The sequence below is a fragment of the Sardina pilchardus genome, chromosome 8 (assembly GCF_963854185.1).
Source record: "Sardina pilchardus chromosome 8, fSarPil1.1, whole genome shotgun sequence".
Taxonomy (NCBI): domain Eukaryota; kingdom Metazoa; phylum Chordata; class Actinopteri; order Clupeiformes; family Clupeidae; genus Sardina; species Sardina pilchardus.
In genome coordinates this window covers 26,201,725-26,229,673 of record NC_085001.1, presented here as the reverse complement: position 1 = coordinate 26,229,673, position 27,949 = coordinate 26,201,725, and the positions used below count along the sequence as shown (strand labels likewise).

Below are 27,949 nucleotides of genomic sequence, written 5' to 3'. Positions count from 1 at the left end.
CCCAATCTCTCTCTGTGTGTCTGTCTCATTCACTCTTTCTCCTCCTCCCCCTTTCCCGCTCTTCCCGTTCTCTCTTTCTGCCATCATTTCATTTTTTTTGCTCTCTCCATCTGTCTCTTATACACATGTTGTTTTTTTTTCCTTTCACGCTGGGTTTCTTGTGTGCTGTCGTTCCTTGTCAGTGTCTTTGTCGCAATACTTTCTATTTCTCCAGACCCCTCTTGTCATCTTTCTTTCTCTCAGTGAGTCATTTACAAACAGATGTTCCCCACCCATACTCCTAGAGTGTGTGTGAGTGTGTGTGTGTGTGTGTGTGTGTGTGTGTGTGTGTGTGTGTGTGTGTGTGTGTGTGTGTGTGTGTGTGTGTGTGTGTTTCTGGAGAGACATTGATATGGTTTTCCTGAGGGGAGTGCTGTTTGACTTGGCTCGCCCCAAGCAGGGGCACTGTGCTGGGGCTAAATTCTTTGGCTCGAGTGGGATTGCATTTGTAAGAGGTGTGTTTGCATAATGTATGTGTGTGTGTGTGTGTGTGTGTGTGTGTGTGTGTACACATGAGAGAGTGACAGAGAGAGAGAGTGTGTGTGTATGTGTGTGTGAGAGAGAGAGATAGAGAGAGTGAGTGTGTGTGTCTGTGTGTGAGTAAGTGTGTGTGTGTATGTGAAAGAGAGTTAGCAAATGAGTGTGTTTGCATCTATGTGTGTGTGTGTGAGAGAGTAAGGATGTGTATGTGTGTGTGTGTGTGTGTGTGTGTGTGTGTGTGTGTGTGTGTGTGTGAGTCAAAGAGAGAGTAAGTGAGTGTATGTGCATCTGTGTGTGTGTGTGTGTGTGTGTGCGTGTGTGTGTGTGTGTGTACACGTGAGAGAGTGAAAGAGAGAGAGAGTGTGTGTATGTGTGTGTGTGAGAGAGAGATAGAGAGAGTGAGTGTGTGTGTCTGTGTGTGAGTAAGTGTGTGTGTGTATGTGAAAGAGAGTTAGCAAATGAGTGTGTTTGCATCTATGTGTGTGTGTGTGAGAGAGTAAGGATGTGTATGTGTGTGTGTGTGTGTGTGTGTGTGAGTCAAAGAGAGAGTAAGTGAGTGTATGTGCATCTGTGTGTGTGTGTGTGTGCGTGTGTATGTGTGTGTGTGCTTGTGCGAGAATGTGTGTGTGTGTGTGTGTGTGTGTGCGCACTCCTCCACAGCCAGCTTTGTGTGCCAGGGTAAAAGCAGGCAGGCCCCACACTACCTCAGACTCTGCAGGAGTATCATTTTGTGTCCAACTTATCAAGACACAGATCAGAGTTAAAACCACACACACACACACACACACACACACACACACACACACACACACACACACACACACACACACACACACACACACACACACACACACACACAGAGCCGAAGGCAGCATATAGAGTCAGCTTACATAGCAGTCCCCAAGACCAGACTGTTTATCCCTCATTATTGTTCCAGTTACTGTATCCAATAAAACATCAGAAATGTTCTATCCTCTCTAAAGGCTTTGCATGTGGAAATAACAGAGGGGCTACAAAATCTTTTGAATGCTAAAGGAGCTCTGAGAAGCTTTACAACCGCATTATACCAGGTAAGGTGTCTGTGACAATTGGAAGAGACACATTCGGCCATAAAAAGACACAAACGACGCCGTCCCGCACCCAGAAATCAACAGTCCCAGATGTTTTGGACCATAATGTCAGCTATTGTTCCAAGCTCCAGATGATGTTACTGTTTGCATTGGAAAATAAATGTTTTGAATGTGGGTGGGTGGGTGGGTGGGTGGGGGGGATCCTCCCGCCAGATGCTAAATCTCCCTATTTCCTCCTGTCACATGGGAAGCTCTCTCAATGTCGTCACATTGATGAAAACCATTCACTTCACCAACTGCCTGTTTTCTCTCTCTCTCTCTCTCTCTCGTTCCTCCCTCTCCCTCCTTTCTTTTTATTGTGGTTTGATTGTTTTTCACTCTCCTTTTCTCCAGTGTCCTTGTCTGCCAAGTGCTCCACGGCGGGTAGGGGGAAACAGTCCACTCCCTCCCTCCCTCCATCCCTCCCTCCCTCCCACCCGTCCCTAGACCTTCTGGAATGGTCTTTGTAAATATTACATGCTCCAACATCCACAGGTTTGTGAGTGTGCGGTTAACCAGGCACGGCTCCTCCCATCTGAAAAAACAGGGACAGGATGTCCAGCAGCACACAAGGGATTCTCTCTCTCTGTCCATCTTTGATTCTTTTCCCCCCTTTTCTTTGTCTCTCACTGTCTCTCCGTCTTTCACTTCTGCTTTTTTTTCTATCTACTCATTTCTTTTAAAACTCTCTTGCCCATTTTCTTTATTTATGTTTATCTTTCTTAACTCTCTCTCTCTCTCTTTCTCTATTTCTCTCTCTCTCTCTATTCCTCTCTCTCTCTCTATTTCTCTCTCGTTTGTGGTTAAGAAGAATGCCTCTGGACCCTATCCAGGTAAAGTCCCCCATGGCTCGGTTTGCACAGACAACCGCAGGCGTGAGCCGACAGATGGCCCAGCATGCAGAGCTGGCACAGAGCTGGCACAGAGCTGGCACAGAGCTGGCACAGAGCTGGCCCCAAGCGGGCAGCGTTGGCGCAGGGCAGTGCCCACAGCACACCAGGATCCTGCTGTACACAGGAAAAGGGATGAGGAGGCGGAATATGCTCATGGTGTGAAACATGGCAAGCCAGGAAAGCGTAATAGGAATATGCCTATGTCCTTAAAAAATATGTGTGTGTGTCGGCAAGTGTGTGTGTGTGTGTGTGTGTGTGTGTGTGTGCGCGCATGCGCGCATGTGTCTGCAAGTGTGTGTGTGTGTCTGTGTGCGTGTGTTTCTAAATTTGTCCTTGGGGGAATTTGTGGTGTAGCGCTTGAATACTGTGGCCTCATTGGCTTCTGGGAGGGGCGCATTTTAATCAACGCTCTGAATCAAATGACCAGTAAACTCAGAAAATCCACATATCATCTTGTTTATTACCTCTTAATTCTCTGGCTATTAACACAGTCTCGCTGAGTTTATGCCACCGCCAGATTGCTCTCCCTCTCTCCCCCCCCCCCTCTCTCTCTCTCTCTCTTTCCCTCTGTCTCTCTCCATCTCTCTCCTGCGTCACATGCACTAACACCAAACTGACTGCTGTTGTGTCCAGGGTGCTCCTGCTGAAGGTAACACATGCAGTTGATTAGAGGAGCGAGGGAAGAAGGAGAAAAAGGAGGAGGGGAGGAAGGGATGGAGGGAGAGAGAGAGAGAGAGAGAAAGAGAGAGAGACTGGCAGTGGTCCAGGTGCAGGCAGACACGGGAAGCTGGGCTGGAATTTCAGCTATGCAGGCGGTCAGTGGGTACATCTGTGAAACACAGACCAAGAGACAGAAGGAGGGAGGGAGGGAGTGAGGGAGGAAGGAAGGGAGAGAGAGAGTGAGAGAGAGAGAGAGAAACAGGCATAAGCGGTCCAATAACAGAACATGTCGATTTGGCATGCACACTGAGAGAGTAGATGCATGTCCACATATTGCATGCAAGCGCACACTCATTAAATCCCAAACGCCTGCACAGGCACACACACACACACACTCACACACACACACACACACACACACACACACACACACACACACACACACACACATCATACTGAACATCCAGTGTCATGCACTGGGTGGCTGCTCCCTCTTCTCTTCTCTTCTGGCTGCCACTTTCCTGTCATCACCGCTTCCTCTCAGGAATTTCAATTCCTCATGCAAACAGACAAAGACATCATTCCCTCCCTGAGTACACAACACGCCCTGACACACTGAAACACACACACACACACACACACACACACACACACTACTAACACACATATTATCTCTCCATCTGTATCTCACTTTCTCTCTCTCTCACACACACACACACTATTTCACACTCACACACACAAACACACACACATGCTCCCTCTTGCTCTCTCACACACATAATTAGACATAATCAAGTGCGCACACACACACTCACACACACATGCAAACACACACATGTGCACGCATACGCACACACACACACACACACAGACGCACACACACGCAACCAAAAATCTCTTAGCACATGCAGCACACACCGAACCAATTACCAGTCACATAACAGCTTAACTCAATAACCCACCCCCCAAACACACACACACACACACACACACTCTTATTTTTTATTTTTTTATATTCTATACACTATATCAAGCGACTCAGCCTCTCTTGTAAAGTCCTCACCTCCTCTTGCTCTTGTTTTCACAACTATACCTATCTATCAAAGCAATCGCTGGGCAGAGATGCACAAATCTCACTGTACACACACACACACACACACACACACACTGTATGAACCGAGCGACCCCTTCAGCGTATTGTGCCCATAGTACAGTTAAAACACAACACAGATGTCCGTCCGCACCACTGCAGACATGTGCAGCGGGGTCACCTTTCACTAACATAAGCTGCATATGTAACCGGAGCTGTGGGTTTACATTGCAGCGGGCCCAAACACACCCGCTGTTGTCTCTCGGTGTAAGGCTCGCTCCCTCCTCGGGGAGATGTGTTTTGTTTATACTTACGCACTTGCCAGCGTGACCTAAACCTGCATTACATTAATGCCCAAATACAGGCCAATGAAGACAATCAGGGTAGGGAAATGGATACTTATGACGTGCAATGCAATACTCTATGGTTCCTTTGAAGAACAAAAACATGGAGTCGTATGTGGTTACTTGCTGTGTGTGTGTGTGTGTGTGTGTGTGTGAAGGACGGCAGAGTGCACAGCCTGGGGCGATGGTTGTTCTTTTCTAGACACCTGATTTATCACTCACACTTAATGCTCTTAATACCTTTCCTGACATTGGTGCTAATGAAATGGCTGACTCACGTAGTGATCAACGACTGATGACAAGCAGGAGTGTTCCTCCTCTGAATATTTCATAAATATTTTCTAGATTAGCACACCTGGGCTGGCTAAAACCAGTGTTAGTAAATAGCAAAGAGTTTCTTTCTATTTTTGTGTAAATAGTTGGCTTCAACTATTGCTTATACATGGTCCATAGACCGCAAAATAATGTCTTGAGGAGACATAGCTCTGGCTGTTATGGTTCAATCTTAAGCAGCTTAATCAGATGTGTTGCAATCGTACTGCCTGTCAAGCCCTTAGGGGAGAACTGGACATTCCTGAACCTGATAGGCCCCTCTGAGAAATGGCAGCGTTTAACACACAATGCTTGAAAAGAAGATCCCGATCCTGACTGCAGTCCTCCCATATCAAATCTTAAAGCAATATGCTCAGCTTTGCATTAAATTCAATTCATTCAGCAGACTCCCCGAGTCGTTATTAATAACATTTAGGTAGTTAGCGGTAAGCTCCCCAAGCATGAGTGTGTGGTGTGTCTCGTCTTTATGTAGGCTACACACACACAGACACACAGATACACACACACACACACACACACACACACACACAAAGACACACGTGCCCTACTTCAGCAAAGCATGTCTGAGCCGAAATAGAGGTGGATGTTGATGGGAAGTGCTTACCGCTGAGACAGAAATTGCAAGTCAAAACAGGATATTACGACAAATACAACACTTCCACACGGCTGGTGGCGGTGGTGGTGGTGGTGGTGGTGGTGGTGGTGGCGACGGCTCAGGCGTGTTGCGCAGTCGAGTGAGAAGCATTCTTTTGTAACACCTCGCTCCAGGGCACCACGTTGCCCAATCTCAGCAGAAGTCACAGCTAGTGGCTGATCCGCTTTTACACTTTAAACGCCGCTCTAAGCCTCTGCAAAACCATGCCCCCCTTCCTTATTAGTTCTCTCACTCTTTCTCTCTATCCCTCTCTCTGTCCTCTAATTTTGTGAGACTCTCTCTCTCAGTCTGTCTCTTTGAAGAGAGGATAATTCTGTGGAATGTTCAGTCGGGGCTCTCTGGAGGCAGTAATGAATATCAGTGCTCAGTAGGCAGACGGAGATTGGTCTGGGCCTGGACGTCCATCAGAGCCACATAAGAGCCTGGCATGTAATTACACTGGCACTAAATTTAGCCACTCTGTTTGAAACTCACTATTTAAACCCAGACCCCATCACTCTCCCCCAAAACGGATTTATGGATGAATAAGTAAAAGTTCTGTATGTAAATTCTAAGCCACAACATGTTCCTCTTTTTCTTCTCAAGCATGTTACGCTATACCTGGTCCTTCACTGTCTCTACCACCCTTTCTGTTTTTACTCTGTCTTCCCTCTTTAGCTCTCTAGTCCCTATGGCCTACTGGTCACCTATGAGATCGTTCACAAGCAGGGGATGTTATAGTATGTTATAGGCATAATTTGTATGGTGAATTATGTTTTCCCCCAGTAGTTGTATTGACAAAACAAATTGACCTTAAGTAGCCTTGTTGAAATAGAGGAGGACAAAGCTCAGATAATGCAATTTTTGTGTGTGTGTGTGTGTGTGTGTGTGTGTGTGTGTGTGCTCAGTCTAATAAAAGCCCCATTAGTCTAAATGAAATCCCATTAGTCTGAAGATATTTGATGAACTTACAACAAAACAAAAAGAAAACATATTTCTCTCTCTCTCACTCACACACACACACACACACACACACACACACACACACACACACACACACACACACAGACACACAGACACACACACACACACACACACACACACACACACAACAGGGTTACATAAAAAAAGCTTTGTATTCTGTGTGTGAAGTGAATGACATCCTTAATGAGTCTCATTGCCTCCGTACCAAAGTGGCCTCTGAGGAGCCCCCTCGTTCCAGCGCGGGCAAGACTAATTGGGCATCGCAGAGATGGCCAACTAGATTACACCCCACCACCCAGCACGCAGGAGGAAAGGCTAGATCGAATAAACAACTCTCTTTTCCTACCCAGTGGAGGAGAACCAGTGGCAGCCAGAGAAGGGAGGCAGTCACAGAGAAATGGTGTGAGCAAATATGGGGGGGTGAGGAGGGGGGGGGGGGGGGTGTAGACGGATGAAAGGATGGAGGGATTGTGCATGAAACCGCAAGAGCAGAGAGAGAGAGAGAGACAGAGCGAGAGAGCAAGAGAGAGAAACCGAGAGAGAGAGACAGAGTGAAAGAAAGAGAGAAATGAAAGGCTGAGGGAAGATAAACAAGCCCATCTGACATCATGGTGACCACATGGGAACGAGAATGTAGGTCAAATCCAACCTGGCCTGAGATTTGACAAGAGAAAGGAAGGCTGGTAGCAGCTATTTGGTTTATGGGTGATCTGTAGAGCAGATCAGGGGTGAGATCATCATGAGACAAACCATTCAGCCCTCAGCGCTGCCCTCAAAGGGGAAAACATGTGCAGAGATATTAACATCAAACTTTACACTCACCAAACATGTCAGACATCAGGGGACTTTGACCAAGGACATATATTAATTTGACATTCTTAGATGACTGTAATCAGTGTGAAAATAGTAGTAATAAAATTTATTAATTGTTTTACGTTATAAAGATATTTGCTCATACATTTGATCATGTGCAGCTCCTCATACTCTTCACACATGATTCTATGTTAATTCATGTCCATCACCACGCTCTCATTTTGGCATGCCTACAAGGCTCTTAAATAAATTGCCAAAATAAGCTAGAGGCCTGTTTATCATGGAAGCTGGAGAGAGGGAGAGAGGATGTGTGAGAGAGAGACCTTTCCCTCCTTTAATTATTTCCTCTGTCAGATAGAGGTTACAGTGATACCTGTTCAGCATAAATGTCAACATGCAAATCACAGTTACGAGGTGAAAGCTGTGTGGAGCCAAAGGGCACCGTTGCTTGGAGTAAGAAAGCCGTTCTAGCAGACGGTCTGCTTCTGACTGCAACCAGGCTGAATTGGCTGGATGGCATCAAACTCAACTACTCTTCTCCTTCTTGTTAAGCCCCTTCTCGTTGTATAAAGCATGGCCCTGAAAGATGCTGCATTTCTGTTGAACCACACCTCATTCCGCTAACAGACTCAGACGTGTGGTCTCACATTCAATGTCCTGTTGGATCACAAGAGCTGTACAAGCTTTTCAGCTGGCTACCATTGACTGCAACTGTCGATTTTACCGTTAAACATGTGTGGTCTCACATTCAATGTCCTGTTGGATCACAAGAGCTGTACAAGCTTTTCAGCTGGCTACCATTGACTGCAACTGTCGATTTTACCGTTAAACATTGATCACTGTGAAATGAATGAGCGCTTGAATTTGGCTAATTGTCCGGCACGTTGTTGATGACCAAAAGGGCAGAGAGAGTGGAGGTGTTAAAGGTCCAGAGGTGAGCTACGCTCTGCCAGAGGGTCTCAGATCAGTGAGAGGGCACTGACGAGCTCATACGTCACACGCCGAGCCCCTCAGCATGCCACCCTCTGATCATCCCCGACACCATTACTCAACACTGGACCCCGTGTGCACAGCTTGTTTCTCCCCAGGCATCAAAAGAACCAGATGCAGGGGATCTTCAGGAGAAACTGCAAAAACAGTGTGTGTATGTGTGTGTGTGTGTGTGTGTGTGTGTGTGTGTGTGTGTGTGTGTGTGTGTGGGGGGGGGGGGTGTTCAGGTGTGATTTAGACAGAGGTCTGTTGAAGTCATTTTGGGTGTGTTGTTTGTGTTTGTTTGTGTTGTGAATGTGGAGTGACTGTGATCATAGCCTACATTTGATGTGTGCAATGGCTTTCATTTGTGAACACATTCTGTGCTTTCTGAACATGAACAATATGTGTGTGTGTGTATGTGAGTGACAGTGTATGTGTGTGTGTGTGTGTGTGTGTGTGTGTGTGTGTGTGTGTGTGTGTGACGGAGAGAAAGAGTGAGAGTTCATGTACAAACATTACTATGTAATGCAATTCCAAAAGCATACATGCCTGGTCCCCCTGTGCAAACAGAGCAGTAAAGCCATGAGGGTTAGGGGATAATCAGATGGCTGCGCCATTTCCTGTTATTAATGTATTATTTTACCTCTCCTGCACACTGAAAATACACGGAAATAAGGACATTGCTTTGGCTTTCAGCATAGAGATTTAAGTATATTCCACTGTAGGCCTACGTTACTGTACTGGTACTTCCGCATTAAAAGCGAGGCCAGCATACATGTGTTATTATTATGCTATAGGCTATGTGACCCCAACCAATGAAACCAACCAGAATTAACACACACACAAAAAAAACAATGTCATATTCATAACAATGTAATATAATGACCTTTATCAAAAACTCTTGTTTTCTGGTTAGAAAGTTGGGCTATCATATTCAACAGAACATAAGACTTTAATACAATGCCCACCACAATGCGCTCAGGGACAAAATCGGATGGATGTAGGCTACTCGTCGTACTCCTTTCTTCAGTGTTGTGTGTTGTGTGCTGGCCCTTTAAGAAATGAAATAAAATGCACTTGACGTTGAGCGGTCTCGCAAACTACTACTCAATACGGGGATCCAGTCCAGCAGTCTTTTGAGCGACTGAGATTTTTTTTTCTGCGAATCGGGATTTTAAGGGCTTACCGCAAGGCGAGATTCAAAGAGAAGAATGGAAGCATATACTTGGCAAGGGCCATTGGGATGAAATGAGTGGGCGAACACTGCAAAAAAAGGAAAAGACCAAGAGAGCGCGAGAACGTACGACCTATCGAGAGGTCTGTCAGGGAGAGGCGGTTCAGCATTTCACTCGGAGCTGGAGCGACAGTCACAAGTACCTAGCAAGATCTGCGCTGAGCAGATGAGAGCGAAAACATCGTCTTTGTTTTTATGTGGATTATTATTCAATTTCTCGTCCGACGAAAACTAGCAAACTAGAAGAATTCTGCTTGCTGTATAATACCTTATTTTAAAAAAGAGGTAAGACAACATTTTAATCACTGTCTGTTAGCCGTTTTGCTAGCCAGTGAGCTAACTAACGTTACCCAGCTAGCAGATAGCTTGCTAGCTAGTTGTCTTTCTCCCTCCCCATATGTGTTGGGTTGTCACGCTAGCATGTGCTAGGTAGCTAGCGGCCGTTGGAATAGGCTGTGAGAAGCCCTGTAATTGCGTTCACAAACCACTCGCCTTTGAAACCTAGCCACAGCTAACATTACAAAACAAGGCGGAAACCCAGACCCCCAATAACTAGCTTCGATAACTGCCTAGTTGGTTCGCTAGTTGTGTAGTAACATTTAGCGTCAATGTTAACGTTTGTCTGTTGACGTTTGCTATCCAGTTATCCATAATGTCTGGTTAGCTAAAATGCTGATATTAGTAGTCAAGTGTTGTTTGTCCATTTCTCAATACAACGTTGTCTTATTGGAAGCGGGTTGCACGAACCCTTAACGAACGCGAGGGATGCTTGGCGATGTTTTTGTTGTATGCCTTGTGAGCTAGCAAGCAGCCCTGTTAAGCAGATGGCTAATTGGTTAGCAAGTCATTTGTGCACGGCGAGCTACCCTCGTTGGCTAGTTAGCCGGCTATCTTGAATGGTGTCGACAGCCACCCAGTGCCAACTAACTTTCGTTAGCTAGTCAGTTACGATACTTAATTAGTTGACCAACGTTGACTAACATTAATAAGCGGAACATATGAATGATGACAAACGTTTAACGTAGCCACGAATACTATCCCTTGTTATGTTGAATAGTTTGCAGACCGTAGTAGTGATATTTGATGACAATAACAAGGATTGTCAGCCAGTCATTTGTGGCTAACGCTGTTTTTGTTTCCCAGTAACGTTATCCTTGAGGTTGGTAAACGTTAAGCAGAGCTTGGTGTAAGTTTCCCGTTAACGTTGACACATTCTACAATGAATCTTGACCAATATCCTGTCATTGAAAGGGCATGGACACATAGTGATCATTCAGCTTTGTCAATCTCTGTTACAGTGTTCGTCTGCCAATGTTAGGGCGAGATAAGAAATCACTGCCGCATGCAGTGCTGTTCTTATCTTTTTAAACTGGGCAAGACTGCTGGCTTGCATCAATGCATTGAGAGCGAATGTACTCTGATGTGCCGCCACTGTTTTATCTGATGCGCCGGAGCTGTTACTATCGTTAATTTGCTCGATATCTAAATCAATCTTAATATTCTGCTCTAGGTACTTGTTCGTGGTCGGACATGTTTTTTTGTGTGGTATGTGGTATGTCTAAATTTAGACGTAAACTCTTGCTCATCTCCGCAAGTTGGTGGATTTGCCCGTTTTGTTACGTAACGGAATACGTGTTTGGGAGCAGCAAACGAGATGGTTAATACGGCGTAAAATGGTTGTAAGAGCAGTTGACGCCAAGATTTGACAGGTTGATTTCACTGGGTTGACACACGCGTTGTTCCCTGTCCTCCGGCTAAATGGCAAAAATATTTTTTTCAACCCTCACATCTCGTGCAATGCCCTTAGCCACGGATTTCCCCTCTTCTGCAGACGGCTACTAAGTAATCTCGTAACTTTTATCTTTTTAATGTATGCAGACGACGAAGTCTGGTTGTTTAGTTTCTTGGAATTCCTTTAACGGGTAGGGCACCAGTGTGTGGTAGATATGACTAGTAAGTATAACCTTGTATTTCCCCTTAAGAATAACACCCAAGCCAACAACAGTAAACCTTAAATGCTGCTGTCAGCAGTTGCTCCCAAAATTCAGTGGGAAGATTCTAAAACGAGATTCCGACCTCTGAATTACATTACAGACAAGCGGCCAACCCTGAAGTTTTCTTAAAGCAGATAATGCATTCTTTCCCATTGCGTCTCACAGCAACGAACAAAGCTTGGTCTAATAATCTGAGCCAATAATACCCCCCTCCCCTCTCCCCTCCACTTGAAACCCAAAACAGAAATGGCCTTAGGTAACCTCTCCCTCTCTCTCTTTACACTGTGCCAGGAATGCCTCCTGAAAACAACACATTATTTTGGACTCCTCTCAACTGGTGTGTTCCACCCAAGCTCTGCTGTGCATGACCAAGCAGTGCTTCCCTCTGTCTCCTCTCCCTCTCCTCTGCTTACATCACTCCTGCCCCTCTAGCTGCTCTCATGGAGCTCAGCTTGTTCCCTAAAACAAAGCAATAAGTTACTGTTCAATTAAGTGTTTGCTTCTATTGCGGCATCGCTCATTGGCACTTATTACTGTTTACTTGCCACATTGCTTATTGGAAATATAACAAGGAGTTACAGGCTTAAGCCCTGCAACCTTAAGGAGTTGTGTGTACACTAAGACTTTGTACACCAAAGACAAGGCAATCCACCAAATTCTCTGAAGTCATTATGGTAGTGTCACTTGGCTGTCTGTCTGTCTGTCTGTCTCTGTGTTACAGGGAAGGTGGTGTGATGGATGGGGCGCTCCCATTTTGGGCCATATTGTTTTTTTTCCTGTTCTCTTAGTCACGATTCTTCTCAGTTTGTAGAATCACAGTTGTGGTGGTAGTGTCAATGTGCCAAAGCAGAGGGAGACCAAACCACTATGATTTTACAGCTCCACTGTAAATACATTACACACTGTACAGTGTGCCCATAAAGACTGGGAAGGCGTAAGACTGCCTAATATTGCTACAGCAGCTACAGCTTGCTGCTACGGTACTGAAAACAACCTTAAGGCTTTAGGCTAGCTCAGCACAACATGCTCCATTGAATCCCAACCTTCCCATTGTAGTTAGGAAATGAGGCCTCGGGAAAAGTATACCAGCCCTTGCTATTGGCTTGGCTGATAATAGTGTTAGTGGCAAGGCAGCAGGAAATGGCTGTGGTTTGATGTCTGTTTCAGCTCAAAATTTAACCTTTTCAATTAGGTTTTCATTTGTGCCTTTATGACCGCTATCGCTGCGGTCATGACTCATGAGAATAGGGCAGTACTTCTTTATTCTGTGTAAAATGTCAATACCTCTATTGTGGATATTCCTGCAACACTGCTGATAAGACACAGTAGCTTGATACCATGACTACTTCAGCAAAAATTACTTCTGCAACAGCCCTTGCACAGCTAATGCAATGCGGCCATGACTTGACCTGGGCGAGATCATGTGTTTCTGTTTCCCGTTGCGTCTGACTCTGAATTTACAGTGCAATTTAAGCGTTGCTATTCTGAGATGGTTAAGTTTTGTGTAAAGGTTGTCCTGGTTCCAGGTCACCAATTTGGTATTTTTCATTAGACTGTCAGTGGACATTTATGGTAAAAAGTGGGAAGCAAACAGCACTGCCATTAACCAGGAGCTGTGCCCTTCCTTCTTGGTCATTGTTGTGCTACCGAGCTCATTCATCCCTGGCTGTGGCTCATCTCCAGATTCTCTCTCTCTCTCTCTCTCTCTCTCTCTCTCACACACTCTCTCTCTCTCTCAGACCATGTGGAGTTCATTACTGAGATTTAGGCGAACTTTCCTGTGTGAGAAGGCAGCTTTCCCCCCCTCCTTGCGCATGTGAATGTGAGCGTTGAGTAATTCCGCCTGCGTCCTGTACAGTCAATGTGTGTGTCTTCTGCGCTGATGAGAGAAACAGACAAGGGGGGGTGGGGGTAACTGTCCTAGTGCCTGTGTACACAATTAAAGGAGAGTTTTCAGCGTTATGTTTAGCAGTTCCCTTTAACTACTTTTGGGCCCATCAGTTATTAGTTTGTAGTTATTACTTTTGGCCATTTTATGTCTGGCCTCAGTTCTTACAGAAGTGGTGGGTTTCCTCCTCTTGATGAACCGCTGCACTAAGGTGAAGGATCTCTGATGAGCTGTTTTAGACAGATGCATAGATGGCTTATCTGCATCTCATTAGCTCTCTTCCTTTTTGAAGATGTCATAAGCTTATACTGACCACATCTAGCTTTGCCTCCAGGCTGTAAAAAATGCTGCTGAAAAGTTGAGTTTTTTTCCCCCTCCCTTTCTTTTGGTTGTTGTCATGTTCCCTTGCCTAACACTCAGTGGTGTTTTGTTTGTAGATTAAAGGTGGATTACATGTGTTGAGGTTGTTTCATCAGAGAGATCTGACACAGATGAGACTTCACGTGTGTGTGTGTGTGTGTATGTGTGTGTGTGTGTGTCTGTGTGTGTGTGTGTGTGTGTATAGGGGGGTGGTTTATCTCCATTTTAGAGCAGTAAAGGGTCATTCTGGTGGCGCGGTCGGCTATCTGTTTTTCCAGGAACGGGGAAGTTTGTGGGAGAGTGGCTGAGCCCTGGGGCCCTGAAGGGCTATCCCTCACTGAGCCGGACAGAGCAAGAATCCAGCTGAATTAAAACAGGAGGATTTATTGTGGCAGCCAGGCTATTCATCCCCTGTGCTTAGGAGAGAGAGGGTCACTATTGTGTGTGTGTGAGACTATTAATGTGTGTGTGTGACTATTAATATGTCTGTGTCTATGTGTGTATGTGCATATTAATATGTGCGTTTAAGCTGTGTGTGTTTAAATGCATTTTTGTGTTTCTAAGAATACACTCCTTTTGAGTGTATGAATGATGTGTTTCCTTGTGATGTTCACACGTGTGCACATGTCTGTGTACTTTAACTTGTGTGTGTGGAATGCGGCCCCAACTCTGTTGAAGGTTTAGTGTGTAATTGCTTTTGAAAGGTCCAAGGAGTGTCCGCACATATTTGCTTACTCTCCCTCACAGCTTCCTTGAGTAATTTAGCCGTGGAGATAACTGCAGGGCGGCCACTTCAGGTATTTGAACGTGAGACATACTTAATTAAAGGGATAATCCGGAGTGAAATGCACTTTAGATAAATTTTTCGGACTATTGGGAGTACATACGTTGAGTTGACACCAAAATCATGTCATTCGGATGTATTTTGAGAAAGTTCGAGTTCACCGTTTTTAGCCAAAACTCGTTAGCCTGTAAGTGACCGGGGCAGGTCCTTTCGCCACTACAAAACGCTATTTTTATACCTCTTCTCCTGTTCCAAACAACGCTACACTTACGTGGTAGTGAGTAGAGGGTCCCTAAGTAAGTGTAGCGTTGTTTGGAACAGTAGAAGAGGTATAAAAAATAGCGTTTTGTAGTGGCGAAAGGACCTGCCCCGGTCACTTCCAGGCTAACGAGTTTTGGCTAAAAACGGTGAACTCGGACTTTCTCAAAATACATCCGAATGACATGATTTTGGTGTCAACTCAACGTATGTACTCCCAATAGTCCGAAAAATTGATCTAAAGTGCATTTCACTCCGGATTATCCCTTTAAGTGCAGTTTTCATAAATTGGTCCAATGATTTGTGTGAAATCACAGGTCATCCCTTAGAATGTTTAGAATAGAAGGTTTTATCTGACATGTTTGTCAAAATTGAGTGACATTTTTGGACATTATATCTAAAGAGTTGTGTTCCGCTTATCAGTATATCAGTATGGAATTCCAAGGCACACCGAAGAGATCACAGTTGGTGATCGAGCCTACTAGTATTAGTCTGTTGCACTGGAGATTCTTTTTCATTCAAATTACGGCTGGCTCATTGTCATCGTTTGCTGCCATGAGGCAGTCAGTTTTTATTGGTGTATTTTCTGTTTAATATGGGAAATGGAGGCCTGACTCCCAGACAAGAGGGGTTGGGAAAGGGAAAAGGGTAAGTGGTGGCTGCTTGGTCTTGTGCGTGAAAGGTCTTGAAAGTGATGCTCCTGAAATGTGGGCATGCTGTGAAATGCCATCTGGAACGGCAAGTCACTGGAGTAGCTGTGAGCTCTGTGATGTGGGAAGCTATTTTCACCCTCGGCCGCTACCGGATAGGGCATGAAGGCAAGCTTTCAACTGGGGCTGGTGCAGGCCTACAGCTATGGACAAGACTTCTTCTTGCTCACACATACACAGACATGTCCATTAATGAATTCTCCTCGATGACGGTCTGATTTGGGCTCAGCATTTCTGTGAGCCAAGATGGTGGCCATTCTCCCCTGCTGAGCCGCCATGGACCCCAGTTTCTGCAGAGGGGATGTGTGACCTGCCTTGGCTGTCGGTGCGACCAGCTGCATGGTCCTATACTTCTTCTACTGCCATGTGTGTATCCTCACTGAGGACTGGAAAGTGGGCCAGACGTGTAGCAGATATCCCACTGTCACTCCATTAACGAAGCAACACGCTAGGCTTACTGGGGCTCCCTAGTAGTAGAATACCAGGAATTCCACCTGTCTCTGCCAGTGCCTGAGTTTGGTGTGAGTCCCAGAGATACCTACCATTAATGCTTGTAACTTAATAACAGCCCTAGTTCCTAAGCGGAGCTCCCTCTCGCCGGCATCCCCCCTTTCTTTCTTTTCTTTCTTTCTTTCTTCCTTTCTTTCTTTCTTCCCCTCTGTCTCCCCTCCATGGCCTTTGCAGGGAGAGCCCGCTCATCCACCTCACACAAGAGAAATCAGAGGAGACAGCTGCACTAATGCTCCAAACACCAAACAGCAGGCTCTCCTCCCAGCATGCCGTGTGTGTGTGTGTGTGTGTGTGTCCAGTTCCTGTATCAGAGTAGACGCTCCACCTTAGCTTCCCCTGCCCCTGCGTATCAAGATGGAGATCTGAAATGACACTGGGGCAGCTGAACGGAGCATGTGACCCACAGTGACTCACAGCTCTGGTTAGCGAGTGCCTCCAGAGAGTCTTTCAGATGCCTGTCCCAGTGCAGTCTCGCTCCCCTTTTATCTGCAATATGGAAACCGTGTGTTTGTATTTTGTCTCCTGGGGGAGTAAAAAAGATCCATATGTAGTAATAGCCTGCCTGCCAGCCAGATATGCAGAATCATCATGCGCGTGTGTGTGTGTATGTGAGTGAAAGAGAGAGAGAATGTTCCTCAAATTCACTCCTTGTATGGAAATGGGTTGCTTTACTCTGTGCCTGCCTACAGTGTGTGTGTGTGTGTGTGTGTGTGTTTAGAGCGCGGCGTGTGTTTTTATAGATGTGGCACGGACATCCTAAATGCTGCTTTTTCTCTTGTGGCCCACTCAGACAGAAGTCCCATTCTGCAGTGAGATTTATAACCTGCTCCCTCTCTCCCTCCCTCCCTCCCTCCCAGGCTCTCTTCCTCTCTCCCTCTCTCTCCCTCCCTCCTTTTCTCACTCGCTTTCTCACTCGCTCCCTCCCTCCTTTTCTCACTCGATCCCTCCATCTCCCCACCAACACAGCTGCTGTGCCGACATTTCCAGGAAACTGGATAACATCCAGAAAGAGCGAGAGAGGGGGGGAGGGGAATGAGAGGAAGATAGAAAGTGTGTGCGCGTGCTGAGTGAAGGTGTGTAGGGGAAAACGGACCTGAGTGTCTATAGAAACACGGGAATGGTCGATCCCGTAAGCACAGTGTGTGTGTGTGTGTGTGTGTGTGTGTGTGTGTGTGTGTGTGTGTGTGTGTGTTAAGCTGGAAGTGGTCCAAGCATGTTACCCTGGGGGCTCTGGCTAGTTGCCCTGTGTGCCAATGCTTGACCCCCCCGCGCTGGACAGTGCCAGGCTCAGTCTGCTCACGTTTATAGCCTGCCTGTGTCTGTCTGTTGCTCTCTCTCTCTCTGTCTGTCTGCCTCTCTCTGCCATTCTGCAAACATGACCTCTGAGTGTTTTGGCAACGTTGGTGTTCTCCTCTGCTCCTTTGAAGCCTATGTTTGACAAAAAAAGGGACAGATCGTTATTGTTTTCCAATTTCTGTCTTTGTCTATGTAGCAAAGTTCAGGGTTGACAAACTCTAACCTAAAAACTGGTTTGGTGCTGCACTGCCAGTAGTAAGTTACATGACCAGTGTGGCAGCTCAACGTCAAGACTGAGCCCTTGATTGAAGCCAAACATCAAGCTTGTTGTTTCAGGCTCCCCCTCCACATCCTCTGCCATTTATGTGATTTTTGTGTGTGTTTGTGGCGAGGTGACCTTTACTTAATTGTGCAGTCCGTTTGCCCGTGTGCGTAGGAGTGCCGTGTGGCTTTGTCAGAGTGCTCTAAATTGCTCTCGTCTCCTCCTCGACACTCGAGGCTCCATCAGATGAGCAGACACCACTTGTCTTCAGCGATCTGGGACTCGCAGTCGGGCCACACTGGGGGTGTGAGCAATTGAATTGTTCTGTTCACGGAGCATGAAAACAGTTTTAGTGGACCGGTCTAATTTATTTGAACGTACGTGCCGCTCTCAAATCTGGTGTAGCCAGTTCCGTTGATTATAGCGGGGTGCTAATTCTAGCTGCAATACGCTCTATGAACAGATCGCCTCAGTTTACGTGCCTGGTGTAGCCTGCCTCTAAGCCTGTACCATCATTTCCCGACTATTAGCCGCAGCTTACAATATACATTCTTCCGCAATGAGGTTGATCGATTCGACGAGAACAGTTAATATGGTATTAATATGGTTTTGTGTCTTTTAACTTGCATAAAACACTGCCCTGCGGGCGGCTTATACAATGCGGCCTATACACAAGAAATGACTGTACAGTTAAGGAATTGGAAAGTTAGCCTATGCATTGATAGTCTAGAATTGTAATGAACCTCCACTCAATAGACATGCTCACCAGGCTGTATTGCTCTGTTGACTCGTTGGCATTAGCTGTGTTTCACGACTCATGTTCTAGTTGATCCACAGGTCTGAGTCATGCAGTGGCCTTTTGTTTACTACTGATGTTGATTCACTCTGACATTGATACTTCTGTGGAAATGAAGTGGCGTGACAGAAAGTGGTCATTTAATACCGTTTAAAAAAACAGGAATCATTTCTTTAGGATGCCAACAAAAGCGCTCCCTGCTGTTACACAGCACATTAACTGGCTGCAGGTCAAGGCAGTTGAAGGGCTGTAATAGCAAATAGCAGCATGCATTATCTCTTATCCTGTCCGATTGCTTGACCTCAACTAACTGTAATAGAAATCAAGTAGGGCTTTGAAGAGCCTCTCTCTCTCTGTATCTCTCTGTCAGTCTCTCTGTCTGTATCTCTCTGTCTGTATCTCTCGGTCAGTCTGTCTGTCTGTCTGTCTGTATCTATCTCTCTGTCAGTCTGTCTGTCTCTCTTTCTCTCTATCTCCCCTACCTCTGTCTGTCTGTCTGTATCTCTCTGTCTGTCTGTCTGTCTCTCTTTCTCTCTATTTCCCCTACCCCTCTCTCTCTCTCTCTCTCTCTCTCTCTCTCTCTCTCTCCCTCCCCCCACCCCCACCCTAGTGAAGCATAGGGGTCATGCTGTAATCTCTCCTGGGCTCTCGGCGGCTTAAACGCAGTAAGAGAGGGAGTGGCCCAAACCCGGCCATCGTGGAAAACAACCTCAGTCAGAGCAGGGGGCCCCAGGCTGGGAGTGGTTAACAGTCAGTCTCACTCTCTCACCCTCTCACTCTCTCACTGTCTCTCTCTCTCTCCCGCCACCCCACCCACCCCATTGCTTTCCTCTTTCATCCCTTCTTCTTGTCTTCCTTCGCACTGTCAGTCATGTTCCCCTTCACACTTTCACAACCATTCCTCCCACACAGCACAGTCATATCTCTGAGTTTGAATGACATTGTCAGAAAGGAAGGCAGATAGGACACACACAACTCACACCGCTCTTGAGTTGTTATTGACTAGTGCTATCCCCCCCTCTCTCTCTTTCTCTCTTGCTCTCTCTTTGTTTCTTTCTTTCTGTCTTTCTTTCTCTCTTGCTCTTTCTTTCATTCTTGTTTCTGTATCTCTCTCTCTCTCTCTCTTTCCCCCCTCCCCACCCTGTCTGTGATGTGTGATTATGAAACAGGGTGGCAGCTTATGAAACGGGGGTGTGTTGGCCTGAGCTGGGGCCTCACTGGGAGCAGCAGCAGGCACAGATTTCTCTCTGTGTGTGTGTGTGTGTGTATGGGACTGGCACATCACTGTGAAAGCCTGACAGTAACAGACCGACGGTCTGCACCCCCCTCCCTCCTCCCCCACCCTTTCGTGCAAACCATAAAGCACTGCTCACAACAAGTCCTCAGTGGAACCTCCTGTGCTGTCACACACACACACACACACACACACACACACACACACACACACACACACACACACACACAGTCACGCCTCAGCACTACTACAATGGTCTTAAACGCAGGCACACACTACAGTGATGGCTCATAGATCTGCACAATTTGGGGAAGATGTCTAATTGCAATTTTTCGGACGGATTTGCGATTTTGATTTGATTTGTCACTTTTTGAAAGTCAAGCCAATTTTAAACCGTTCACCACAAAACCACAGACACACAGACACTCCATTCACCAACTCCATTACTTTCTGTCTGTTTGGCTTAGTGAGACTCCTTGTCCTTCTCTATCTCTCGTACACTCCTCCTCTCCTTTCCTGTTCTCAGAATAGACGTGGGCGTGTGTGTGTGTGTGACCGAGCCGTCTTGCTTAGCATGGTTTACAGTATGATGGTCTCTAGGGAGAGTGAGTGAGAGTGAGTTAGTGTGTGTGTGTGTTTGTTGTTGCTCACACCAGTAAACACTCCAGAGACTGTGGACGATCAGCAGGCTCCTACTAGTGTGCCCTCCTGACTCGACCATCACTGGCTCTATTGTACACACACACACGCACGCACACACACACACACACACACACGTTACAGTAAGCAGGCATGATGTCACAGCAGCACTCAGACAAAGGAACTCGTTTTTCCAGGAGCCGTCATCCGCTCCGGGAAGCACTGTGGCTGAGAGGGAGGGAGGGAGCGAGCGAGTGTGTGTGTGTGTGTGTGTGTGCGTGTGTGAGCAAGCGGGAGGCCAACGGGGGATGGGATGGGAGGAGAGGAGAGGCAAGCTGAAAGCGTGTGTGTGTGTGTGTGTGTGTGTGTGTGTGTGTGTGGAACACTTGGCTTTGGGAAAAGCGTTCTGTCATTTCCGAACGCCTCCATTGTTTTCTCTGTGGCTGCCCAGAGTTGGTCCCCCAGTTTCCATGGGCCAGACCTCTGTGGCCCACTTTCCTCTCTCTCTCTTTCTCTCTCTCTCTCTCTTGCTATCTCTCTTGCTATCTCTCTATCTCTCTCTCTTTTTCTTTATGCCACTCTTCTTCACTCTGCTGTTCTTTGTTTATCTCTTTCCTCTCCTGTACAACTTTCTTCCCTTTCTCAGCCCTATCGTCATATCTCTCAATCGTCTGCTATCTCTCTCTCTCTCTCTCTCTCTCTCTCTCTCTCTCTCTCTCTCTCTATTTTTAGGGCCCGAGCACCGAGGTGCGGCCACTGAAAGTGGCTGCACCGTAGGTGCAAGGCCCTATTGTTTTTGCTCAGATTATTATTATTCTTATTATAGTATTTTCCTCTTACCGGAATGTTTTGCCCTTTTTCACCAACGTGGCATGCTCTAAAACTCTTGAAATTTGGCAGCTACCTGTAGAATTGATGCCTCTACTGAGAGACAGACCTCTGGCCTAGGGTGTGGCTCAGGGACTCTATAACGCCACCTACCGCGCTGTCTGTTGTGGTTGACACATACATTCACGAAAATGAACCAAATTTGGTGGGCATATGTGTTGTATTAATCTGAACAACTTTTACATTTAAACAATATAGTAAATCTCAAAAGAATTTGAGTTATGATTATGATTATGATTTTTGCACATCACGTATTTTGAAACACTTCTCCTAGACGGTTTATCGAAATCATGTCATATAAGCACTAAAATGATCTTGAGGGGTTGCCCGAGAGGAATTGCGACCAGATTTTTGAATTTCAAAAGTATATAGAAATGGCAAAGGTTTGAATTATGGCGTTTTATTAAGAAACAGGAAGTTGGTGTTATAGGCAGAAAAAAGGGTTTGAATTGGATGTAATTTGGCAGCTATATGTGGAATTGCTTCTGCTAGTCAGAGACAGAGCTCTGGCCTAAGGTGTGGCTTTGGGACTCTATAGCGCCACCTAGCAGCACGTTATCTGTTGTGGTTGACACAAACATTCACGAAAATGAACCAAATTTGGTGGACATGTGTGTTATTGCTATTGCTAGTCAGAGACAGAGCTCTAGCCAAGGGTGTGGCTTAAGGACTCTATAGCGCCACCTAGCAGCACGTTATCTGTTGTGGTTGACACAAACATTCACGAAAATGAACCAAATTTGGTGGGCATGTGTGTTATTGGTATTGCTAGTCAGAGACAGAGCTCTAGCCAAGGGTGTGGCTTAGGGACTCTATAGCGCCACCTAGCAGCACGTTATCTGTTGTGGTTGACACAAACATTCACTAAAATGAACCAAATTTGATGGGCTTGTGTGTTATTCCTATTGCAAGTCAGAGACAAACTCTGGCCAAAGGTGTGGCTTAGGGACTCTATAGCGCCACCTAGAGCATTGTTTGTTGTGGTTGATACAAACATTCACAAAAATTAACCAAATTTGGTGGGCTTGTGTGTTATTGCTGCCGCTAGATAAAGACAGAGCTCTGGCCTCAGGTGTGGCTTAGGCACTCTATAGCGCCACCTAGCGTATTGTCTGTTGTGGTTGACACGTACATTCACAAAAATGAACCAAATTTGGTGGGCATGTGTTTTGCTGTAGGTATTCAGAGACAGAGCTCTGGCTGAGGGTGTGGCTTAGGGACTCAATAGCGCCACCTAGTGTGTTAGCTGTTTTGGTTGACATATACATTCACGAAAATGAATCAAATTTGGTGAGCTTGTGTGTTATTACTGCCGCAAGTCAGAAACAGACCTCTGGCCTAGGGTGTGGCTTAGGGACTCTATAGCGCCACCTAGCCCATTGTCTGTTGTGGTTGATACATTCACGAAAATGAACCACATTTAGTGGGCATGTGTGCTATTGCTACTGCTTGTCAGGGATAGAGCTCTGGCCTAGGGTGAGGCTTAGGGACTCTATAGCGCCACCTAGCACATTGTCTATTATTGATGACACATACATACACGACAATTAGGTACGCTTGTGTGTTAATGCTGCCACTAATCAGAGACAGAGCTTTGGCCTTGGGTGTGGCTTTGGGACTCAATAGCGCCACCTAGCTTGTTGTCTGTTGTGGTTGACACATACATTGATGAAAATTAACCAAATTTGGTGGGCATGTGTGTTGCTCATGCACATGCCCACCAACAAGTACGTGTTGCTTTGTTAGATTCCGCAAATGTCACGTGTCCGCACCGCAGGTGCTCGGGCCCGTCATCGCCGCTTGCGGCTATATTCATTTATTTATTTTCTGAATCTGTCAGTATACATAATATGTGTGTGGTTGGATATCTGAGTATACAGAGTGTGCTGTTTCTGCCTTGTCGCAATGTGTGGAGTGATAAGGTTTCTGTGAGGAGCACAGAAGTGTGTGTGTGTGTGTGTGTGTGTGTGTGTCCTACCCCTCACTGCCTCTTTTCTCCTGTGTCTGTAGTATGACGATAATCTTTCTCTTTAAGTCAGATCCTCTCTCTGGTGTTTGTCAGGCTTCTCTGGTCCTCTTATCTGGGTGTGTTTGCCTAAACATGCACACACACACACACACACACACACACACACACACACACACACACACTTGCACTTGGAGACTGATACGGTGCTGGGCCCTGGTCCAGCTGTGAGTGTGTTTTTATGGCTGTTTATTGGTCAATCCTGATGACGCTGGCTGCTCCACGGCGAGCTTCCATTCCGGCACATTCCAACGAGATCACAGAGCAGGGGCTTTGCTGACATCACGTCAGAGGTCATTCTGAACTGCTCTTATTGGTATGCTGGCGTATTTGGTTGCCTGCTTCTTTTTCTTTATACCAAGGATATTGAGAAATGAATTGCTGGTTGTGTGTGTGTGTGTGTGTGTAGGTGTGTTTATTTGTTTGTTTTTGTTAAGGGGTGGTTTACAGTGTGTGTGTGTGTGTGTGTTTTATATAGGGTTAAAATCTGATGCTAATCCTATAAGAAAGAGGTTCATCCCATTGGAGCAAGTCAGACAGGCAGCCATTCATGTTGTCTTTTTTTCTCTTCTGGCAAGTTCTTTGTTCATTTTCACAGCCTGCTACCTCTTTTAGACCAGGAAACACACACTCACACACAGACATATACACACACACACAGACACACAGACACACATACACATACACACACACACACAGCCTTCCTCTCTGCTGCATAACTGGGATTTCCTTCCAGCCATAGTTACTACAGCTCTCCCCTCCCCCTCTCTCTCTCGCGCTCACACACACACACACACACACACACACACACACACACACACACACACACACACACACACACACACACACACCATCCCTGACCACAGCACTTAGTGTGATTAGCCCTCTCATCCATTCGGCAGTAGTGGTCCTCTGGTTAGCTTTGGCTACTGATCCAGGGATAGCTGCATGCCGCAGCTCCAGAGTGGGGGAGCAGCCGCCGCGGGTCAGGCCCACTGACTGGGGATCAGCTCGGAGCGCGTGGTTTCTGGAGCGGTTTAAGGTTTCCATTCATGAAGACCAGGGGGAAGTGGCTGCTGGATGAGGGCCTGATGGCTCGCTGGCGCTTTCATCTGTAGAAGGGAAAAAAAAGAGTGAGAGATGGAGAGAGCGAGAGAGGGGAAACGACACGCTAAGGATGAGATGGGTGACTTGGCCGTGTGTATGCATGTTGGTGTGTGTGTGTTTGTGTGTGCACGCACGCACGCACGCACGCAGGCACGCACGCACACAACACACAGTCCCACAGGCACAGTAGGGCTCTAGGTCATCACATACTCATAGCTGTAGCACACACCATTGTAGGAAGAGGGAAAACAAAATGGAGTGACATTCTGCTCTTTGTGTTGACTTTTCCACAGTGTCTGTCTGCATGCCAGGGCAGTATTGTGTCCCAGGTGGGGTATTCACTTGTATACTCTCCTACACTGATGGCTTGAGTGTGATGCATTGCCGTGGTCTTTATTCCACATTGCTGTTTTCCCCTATTGTCTACTTCTCGTGATGTTATTGTGGTCACATGTCTTCACCAAACCAGAATGACTTCCTCTGTGCTTGACACAATGGCATGCAGGACTTCGGACCCTGTCTGTATATACTTTCTGTTGGTGACTAGCAGTTATGTCACGTGTGATGAATTGCCACTAGCTAGCTATATAATGAGCCATAGCTTCTTAAAGAGACCCTCTGCAACTTTTTCATAGTCATAAAATCGCTTAGAATCGTTGTTTTGCTTGACTGACCAGTTTTATCGAAAACAGTAATATTTCCTCCCGCCCCCAGTGTCCCTATCCGCTATTGCAACCTTGCTGTTTGTTCAGGAGGCGATCGCTCCTTGTTTACATCTGGAAGGCTGAGACGCGTAAGGAACAAGAAGAACCACGCTTGCAATTTATATATGGCCTATATATGTATAGATATACACGCTAAAGCTGTCGGAGAAGCTCTGCAGAGAAATATGCAAGCATAAAACGAGCGAAAATGAAAAATGAAACCGAAACCGGAGATGAAATCGCCAATCCTGCATAGTTTCTCTTTAAAGGCCGTTTGCGACAAGAACATTAACTAAAATGATAACTATAAACAAATATTGCTCTTGTTAAAGGTATACTATGCAACGTTTTTCAGTTAATCAATTCGTTTCATACCGTTATATATCATTAAATGAGTCAATACCGGTCAAACGATGTCTTTTTCGGCCGCCCTAGTGGTCTATAGCCGTAGAACCACACTTGCAACTTCAGGAATCTTCGGGCACGCACCCATGCTCTACTCCAGGAAGTGTCATGTAAAGTCTCATGAAAAGGCACGGCAGACTGACCGATTGAGGAGTTTTGTAAAATATACACGCTAAAGCTGTAGGGGAAGCTCTGCAGAGAAATATGCAAGCATAAAACGAGCGAAAATTAAAAGTGAAAGCGAAACCGGCGATGAAATCGCCAATCCTGCATAGTATACCTTTAATATGAATGACTGTTCACTCATAAACTATAACGATATGACATGATGAAGGATATTGTTGGGGATCACTTTCAGACTGATGTTGAGAACGCTAAAAAGCTAACAGCCAATCAGCACCCATCGCATTCTATCACATTCATTAACAAGAGGAGAGACTTTCCTTATCCTTATCGTTGGTCAGTGTGAACGCCTTTATCGTTATGGTTATGATTATCGTTAGCATTCTTGATGTGAATGCCGCTTCACTTATGAGATTTTTGATTTGCGTTGCACATACGTTATCATACGAACCTTAAATGAAGGGTGTGTGTGTCTGTGTGTGTGCGTGTGTGTGTGTTGGAATGAGGAACGAGAAACGAGAGAGTAGGCATAGGAGAAACCTATTGTGACTTGGTGCATGTGGCCAAAGTGTCTTTGTCTGTGTGCGCTACGTTGAGGACATTTAGTGTGTGTGCGTGTGTGTGCGTGCAAGTGCATTTGTGTGAAGGATAGAGAGAAAGAGAGAGAAAGAGAGAGAGAAAGAGTGCTGTTGCTGTCTGGAATGTCCCCTGCAATTAGTGACCTGACTGTAATCAAGGCCTCCATTGGCAGTGACAGCCCTGTTAAGTCCCCTCTCTCCTCCCCTCCTCCTCCTCCTCCTCTGTGTGTGTCGTCTTCCTCTCCCTCGTCCTCTCTTCACTGCTGTTTCCTGAGCTTTGTGTGTCTCTGAGGACGGCTTAGTCTGTGTGTGTGTGTGTGTGTGTGTGTCTCGCTGGAAGCTCTACTGATGAGGCTGTGAAGTAAGAGGGAGAGGGGGAGAGAGGGAAGGAGAGCCCTTTGCTTGTTGCTTGGGAGATTATTGATCTCAGAATCTCATTTTCTGGTCTGCTGAGCTGCCTGCTGAAAAATAGCCGTCTGCCTGAGCACCACAAACAAAAGGTGTGTGAGTGAATGAATGTGTGTGTGTGTGTGTGTGTGTGTGTGGGGGGGTGCTTATTGCTCTATGAATGTGTTTGATATTGGTCAGTAGTGCAGTCAACTGGAAGGGCTTTGGAGGGGTGTGTGTGTGTGCGTGTGAGAGTGTGTGAGGGAGAATATGAGACCGTGTGTGTTTCTATGCCAGCTGTCTCCTGCATATTTCAGGCACAGTTGTGGAAGTCATTATGCTGTGAGTGTGGGGGATGGGCACCCTGATACTGCTGCTGTGCACACCACACGGAGCTAGGACTGTTGTGCAAGTGTTGCATCGGTTTGTTGTGCAGAAAGGGATGCTGCTGTGTGTGTGTGTGTGTGTGTGAGTGTGTGTGTGTGTGTGTGTCCGTAAATTGTAGTCTATTTTCTAATTGGATGGATTTCTTACCATAGGAGATGGTATGTGTGTGGAGAAAGGGGAAGTGTCTGTCTGTCTCTGTGGGGTTGGGTGATTTTTGTGTGTGCCTCCGTGTGTGTGTGTGTGTGAGTGTGTACCCAGATCCTGGGGCTAATGGGGTCGTGTGGCCCCTCTGTCTGAGGCAAGGTTGAATTTATGGCTGCAGTTTTCATTAGTCACCCGGCACAGCCTCCCTCTGTTCCCACCAGACCATTAAAGCACATGAATCTAAAGTGTGTGTGTGTGTGTGTGTGTGTGTGTGTGGCAGCAGCAGCATTCGGCCTACCCTCACTTTACATGACTTATAACTATTAGGAATGTAGCATAGAGAATATTTTGTGTCCGTGTATAAGGCCATCCTTAAAAATATTTTTGTTTGCAGTAACAGCCCCCCCCCCAAAAAATTGGGTCGGTAGGTAGGCAAATATTTTTTTTTTCAAGATTCAAGGTAAAAAAAAAAAGTACATTTTTGGTCACGGCGATTTTGTTGGTATGAATTTAAAAACATTTGCATGTTATATATATACAGTGAGGAGCACATGTATTTGATACCCTGCTAAAACAGGAATATAAAATCATCATTTGACAATTGATCTTAATGCCTTAACTCAAAAAATTAGTACAAATCAAACCGCCAAGGACACCAATTTTCTTTGTGATTGAAGAATGTATCGTAAATAGATAAATGTTTTCCTTAAATGCTAGGGGAAGGAAGTATTTGACCCCCTATGTAACCCTATGGGAATTTAACACATAGGGTTAACATAGGGGCAGGCAGATTTTTATTTTTAAAGGCCAGCTATTTCATGGATCTAGGATATTATGCATCCCGATAAATTTCCCTTGGCCTTTGAAATTAAAATAGCCCCACA

The 27,949-nt window shown here is 46.0% G+C and overlaps 1 protein-coding gene across 7 annotated transcripts in view; it reads left to right on the top strand.

Annotated features, from left to right (window-relative positions):
• The first annotated feature begins 9,571 nt into the window (after window positions 1-9,571).
• ncor2 (nuclear receptor corepressor 2) overlaps window positions 9,572-27,949 on the top strand; it is a 109,852-nt gene continuing 91,474 nt past the window's right edge. For 5 of the 7 annotated variants that reach the window (XM_062543415.1, XM_062543414.1, XM_062543417.1 and 2 more), the window contains exon 1: window positions 9,572-9,870. The gene's annotated coding sequence lies outside the window, so the exon portion shown is untranslated. The remainder of the gene's footprint in view (window positions 9,871-27,949) is intronic. The other 2 variants (XM_062543413.1, XM_062543416.1) reach the window with 1 other exon arrangement.